We start from the raw sequence: 5,437 nt of genomic DNA on the forward strand, positions 1-5,437 counted from the left end.
GGCCAGTAGCTATGACGTGCACTGACCATCAGGGGGCAGATGCTCAACGCAGGAGCTGCCCCCTGGTGGTCAGTTCGCTCTCACAGCCAACCTCCCGCGGTCCCTCCCCCTAGCTGGCCCTGATTGGGCTGGGCAAGACAGGCCCTGATCAGCCGGGAGGGACACCACCCGTGCACGAATTCGTGCACCAGGCCTCTGGTATAATATATACATCCTAACTTTAATTTTTAATTATGAGACTACTAGAGGCTCAGTGCACGAAATCCGTGCATGGGTAGGGTCCCTAGCGCCTGCCTCCCTTCCCTGGCTGCCAGCTGCTGGCCGGGGCCTTCCTTCGTTCCGCACCACCCCCTGGTGGTCAGCGCACATCATAGCGAGCGATCGAACTCCTGGTCGATCGAACTCCTGGTCGGTCGAACTCCTGAGGGGACAGTTTGCATATTAGGCTTTTATATATACAGATTATTTAGAGAAGTTGTAGATTTACAGGAAAATTGAGTAGAAAGTACAAAAAGTTCCTATGACCCTCCTCCATCCGTTCCATAGTTTTCCTATTCACAGCAACTGGCGTTAGTTTGGGGCAGTGGTTACCATTGATGAGCCAATGTCAATATTGTTATTAACCAAAGTCCAGAGTTTGTGTTAGGTCACTCTCAGTGTTGTTTATCCCGTGGGTTCGGACAAACGTATAATGACACGCACCCATCACCACCGTGTCACACAGAGCAGCCTCCCTGCCCTAAAGCCCTCTGGGCTCCACCTGTTCATCCCTCCACCGAACCCCGGGCAACCACACATCTTTTTGCTGCCTCCATAGTTTAGCCTTTTCCAGAGAGTCTTAAAGTTGGAATCACACAGCGCAGCCTTTTCCCACTGGCTTCCTTCAGGTATATGATACTTTTCATAATAACATCAGCCGTAACATTTGCCAAAATGTTTTCCCAAGTGGCTGTACTTTTCACGTTCCCACCGTCAGTGTATGAGAGTTCCTGCCGCTCCACCTCCTCAGCCACACTTGGTCGGTTGTCTCGATGTTAGCCGTTCCGGTCAGTGTGCCCGGGTCTCTCTCTGCCAACAGTGACGTCTACACCATTTATGTGCGTTTTCCTAATGATCAGTGATGTGGGCCGTCTTTTCATGGGCTTCCTGGCCAGCCAATGCCCTTCGTTAAATAGTTTGCCCCAATTTTTCCCGATCTTTGCTTTCATGATTAATTGGGTTATCTCCTTCTTATTGAATTCCAAGAGATCTTTATATATTCCAGCTACAAGTTCTTTGTCGGATATGGTTTGCAAATATTTTCTCTAAGTCTGTGGCTTGCCTTTTTATTTTCTTAAGTGTCTTTTGATAAGGAGGTTTATCGTTTTGATGAAGCCCCACTTTCTTTTATCGTCCATGCTTTCGGCATCATATAGAAGTAATCTTTGCCAAACCCCGAATCACCGCGATTTCTGGTATAGTTTCAACGCTTACAATTAGGTGCATGAGCCACTGCAAGTTCTCCTTCTTCTTCTTCGTTTTCAATCTGGTGTGAGATGAGGGTTGACGTCCGTTTTGCATATGGCCACCCAATTACCCCAGCACTGTTTGCTGAAAAGATTACCTTTTCCCACTGCTATGCCTCGTCACCTTGTAGAAAATCAACGGACCATCTACGCGAGGCCCATTTCTGGACTTGCTATTCTGTTCCATTCACCTACTTGGCTACTTTCACACCAATACCAGGTGGTCTTGATTGCTGCAGCTCTGCAAGATTTCTTTTAAAAATTATATATTTTTATTGATGTCAGAGAGAAAGGGAGAGAGAGAAAGAGAGAGAAACATCAAGGATGAGAGAGAATCACGGATCGGCTGCCTCCTGCACGCCCCACACTGGGGATCGAGCCTGCACCCCGGGCCTGTGCCCTGACCGGGAATCGAACCGTGGCCGGCGGGCTCTACAATAATTCTTGAAATCAGGTAGTCTCAGTCCTCCAACGATGCTCATTTTCAAAGTTGTTTTAACCACATGAGAGCCTCCCATTTCCATGTAACATTAGAATTAGCTCGTAGAATTCTACAAGCAGGCAGACTGAGGCGCGATCCTGATCGCTTGGAATCCGTAACCGTCTTGGGAGGAACTGCCCGCCTACTGATACCGAGTCTTCCGGTTCCCGAGCGTGGTACGGCCGGCCTTTGATTCGGGTCTTTTCACATTTCTCTCAGCCATGTTTTGCAGATTTCACTGTACAGGTCTCGTGCATTTTTGTCCCAAAGCACTTCGTGTTTACTGACGCTCCGTTGCTTTTACATGTTGAGCGAACCTTGTATTCCTGGGAGAAACCCAGCTTTCAGCACACGGAGATGCCTTCTCGTCCTCCTGCGGCTTCTCCTGTTCTGGTTGAGAAATGTTCTCTGAACTGATGCTCCTTGGGAAATATTGGGTGTTTTTCTTTTGTTTTTTTTACCTTTAGCTTCTTTAAAGATTACCTCTGCCTTTGCTTTTTTCCCCCCAGCAGTTTTGCAACGATGTGTTTAGGTATGGATTTTCTGATTTTAATTCTGCTAGGAGTTCTTTAGGATTCTTGAACTTGTGATCTGATGTCACCAATGTTGGAAAAACTTCAACCACTCTCTCTTCAAATATTGTTTCTCTCCCCCCCCCCCTCTCTCTCGTGCCCTTAGGCCTCCAATCAATGCACATTGGAACTGCTCGCTGGAGGCTCTATCATCGCAGTCCTTCCTTAGTCCCTCCGTGCATCACTTTAGATAGTACCTTCTGACCTGTCCTGGTTCATCAATCCCCTCATCAGTTGTGTCTACTCTGCTGTTATATCTATCCACAGAGTACGTGATTCCAGTTGCGTTTTTTCAGTTTTATAATTTCTACTTGATTTTTCAAATCAATGTCCTTTGTAAAAAGTACAATTTCTCGTACTCTACCAAATTCCCAATCTTATCTTTCCTCTTCTTGAATATAGTAAGCAAGTTTCTTTCAAAGTTTGCATTTCGTAAGTCTCATAGTTAGAATCATGAGGGTCTGTTTCTATCATCTGTTATTTCTGCTGGTTCATGAGGTCTTCTTGCCTCATATGCTTGGTTGGTTGTGTTGTGTGTCCTGTTGCACCGTCTGGATGTGAATGGCGGTGCCAGGCCATAAAAGGCACCCTGTGGCCCTGGCCGCTGTGGCTCAGCTGGTTGGGCGTTGGCCCTGCACCGAGTGGTGGGCTGGAGTCCCGGTCAGGGCGCATGCCCGGCTGCGGGCTGGATCCCCACTGTGAAGTACCTCAGCGCTCCTTTGCTGGAAAGTGTCTGCCGGGGTCACTTCCTCCAGGACACCTTTTCCACTTCCCTCGTTTACGGTGAAAGTCGCTTCTACCACGGTCCTCCGTGGTGGTCCAGCGCCTCCCGCAGGCAGAGCGTCCACGCTCCCAGGGGCAGCTATTTTTTCTAATAAGTTGGATTAGAATTTTACTTCCAGCATCATCACGTCTCACCGATTTTCTGCGTTTTCATCTTTGTCGGCCCGTTCCTCCTGCGCGCGCCCATCTCTATAAAACGTCAGGTAGGTTTCTCACTGGGAGGCAAGGAGGCTGTGATTACCGGCTCTGCTGTGACCTGAACGGCAGATGCACCGGGACCAATCACAGCCTGACTCTGAAAGCAGCGAGGGGACTGGCCGCCGGTCCCTATGCACATGCAGTTAGGCGGTGATTGGTGGGCTGGAGAGCGGACACAACCGCGCACGGTAACTGGGACGCAGCCGTGCTGTTGGGGGGCTGCTGTGGTTTAACTTTCCGCAGCATTTAACCTGTGTGCATCGCAGAACCGAGCAAAGTGGGGGCTGCCTGTATTTGAAAGTTTGTTCTTGGAAACAGAGGCCGAGTGCGATGCTGTCCCTCGGAGAGGCGGTGGCTCTGCCTGGCATCCGAGGGCTCAGCCATCCGGGGTCACCTTCGTCCAACCACCAGGACTGAGATGTCTGGGCTCCGGTCCTTGAGCAGCTGATCAGTTCCCAGGTCACCTGCATTCCTCGGGGCAGCGTTTTGAGGTTCCAACCCAAAGTCTGGGGTGTTGACCAGGGCCTTCCCTTCTTAAAGGCTTTCTATCCCAGGTTTGACTCCTGGCCCCACGGAAGTGCTACTAGTGCTTAGGTTCTGAACTGCTTCATCCCTGGGGCGTTGCTTTGGCCAATATCCCAGGGACAGAATGTCCCCGGATGTCACGTTTCCACGTCCCAGACGGCAGCCTGGCGCCTGCCCGCCGCCTCAGGAGCTCGCCGATGCCGCTGCACACTGAAGACCCCCCACCTTTCCGAGGCGGCTTCCACTCGACTACGCCGTCTCAGAAGCGGGCTCGCAGCTCATTGTGCTTAAACCGCTCCACACTCTGAGTATTTGTCAGCTCTGCAGCTTGTAGTGGCTATTTCTCTTTTTACTTGATACTTCCTACAAAAAAGAACATTTTCGTGCTCTTCAAAAACATCCATACACCGGTCCTGGCCGGTGTTCCCCAGTGGTTAGAGCATCAGCCTTAGTACCAAAGGGTCGTGGGTTCGATTCCTGGTCAAGGGCATGGTCGATGTTTCTCTCTCATTGATGCTTCCATCTCTCTACCTCTCTCCCTTCCTCTCTCTAAATTCAATAAAGACAAACTAAAAAAATAAAACTAGAAAAAAAGAAATAATACTCAGTAAACGTGACTGAAAAAAACCCTCCACCCCAGCTCCCCTGCCTGGTTTCAGGGAGCCCAATGGAGAGAAGGAGCTGGGGCTGACGGTGGCCCTGCCCACGGAGGAGGGCAGAGGATTTCGCAGGCTCCTCGGCAGCCAGCCGTGCCCCGACCCGACCTAGCGGGCCCCTGACGCCCCGGGCAGGACAGAGCTGCCTGCCTCCCTCCCGCCACCCCAGCCACAGAGCACAGCCTGCCCGCCCCTGAGGCCCTGACCTCCCTCGTGGTCTAGGATCCTAGGAAAGGAGCGTGCAGAGTCCAGGGAAGCACTTGCCTCCTCCGCCTCCCCCACCCCAAACGGAGCCCAGCTAAGGACACGCCCGCCAGCTCTGGTCCCCCGGAGCCTGCCTTTCGGAAAGCAATCGTCACACCTGCCCGCCTCTCCTGCTGGAACTGTCACGGCGGAGGGAAGGCAGGGCGGCCCTGGCACACAGGCTGCCGGAACGGGTCACGGCACGTACGCGCGAACTGCCACCCCAGACCTGATTCTGCTGCCCGAAGTGGGTCAAAGGATTTCACTTGAGCACTTCATGCCCTTAAGATACGCACCGAATTAAACTGGGTTCTGAAACGTCTTGTGTAATTTTCGTTCGCGCTCCCAACTTGGCTCCTGCAGTGGGAGGAAATGCCGAATTTAAAGACGAATCCTCGCTGAGCCGCACGTTCAGGGCACGGGGACAGCGGGGTGCACAGAAGTGCCCCCCGCCCTGGCCACCACCCACAGTGC

General features: G+C 51.7%; 1 protein-coding gene across 2 annotated transcripts in view; it reads right to left on the reverse strand.

Annotated features, from left to right (window-relative positions):
• Window positions 1–5,437, reverse strand: part of PPARA (peroxisome proliferator-activated receptor alpha) — an 86,502-nt gene that overhangs the window by 72,585 nt on the left and 8,480 nt on the right. Inside the window, exon 2 of one of the 2 annotated variants that reach the window (XM_005886016.2) lies at window positions 5,260–5,320. The exons of the other annotated variant lie outside the window; for it this stretch is intronic. The gene's annotated coding sequence lies outside the window, so the exon portion shown is untranslated. The remainder of the gene's footprint in view (window positions 1–5,259; window positions 5,321–5,437) is intronic. 2 annotated transcript variants of the gene reach the window in all.

The sequence above is a fragment of the Myotis brandtii genome, unplaced genomic scaffold (genome assembly GCF_000412655.1).
Source record: "Myotis brandtii unplaced genomic scaffold, ASM41265v1 scaffold952, whole genome shotgun sequence".
In the NCBI taxonomy this organism is placed as follows: domain Eukaryota; kingdom Metazoa; phylum Chordata; class Mammalia; order Chiroptera; family Vespertilionidae; genus Myotis; species Myotis brandtii.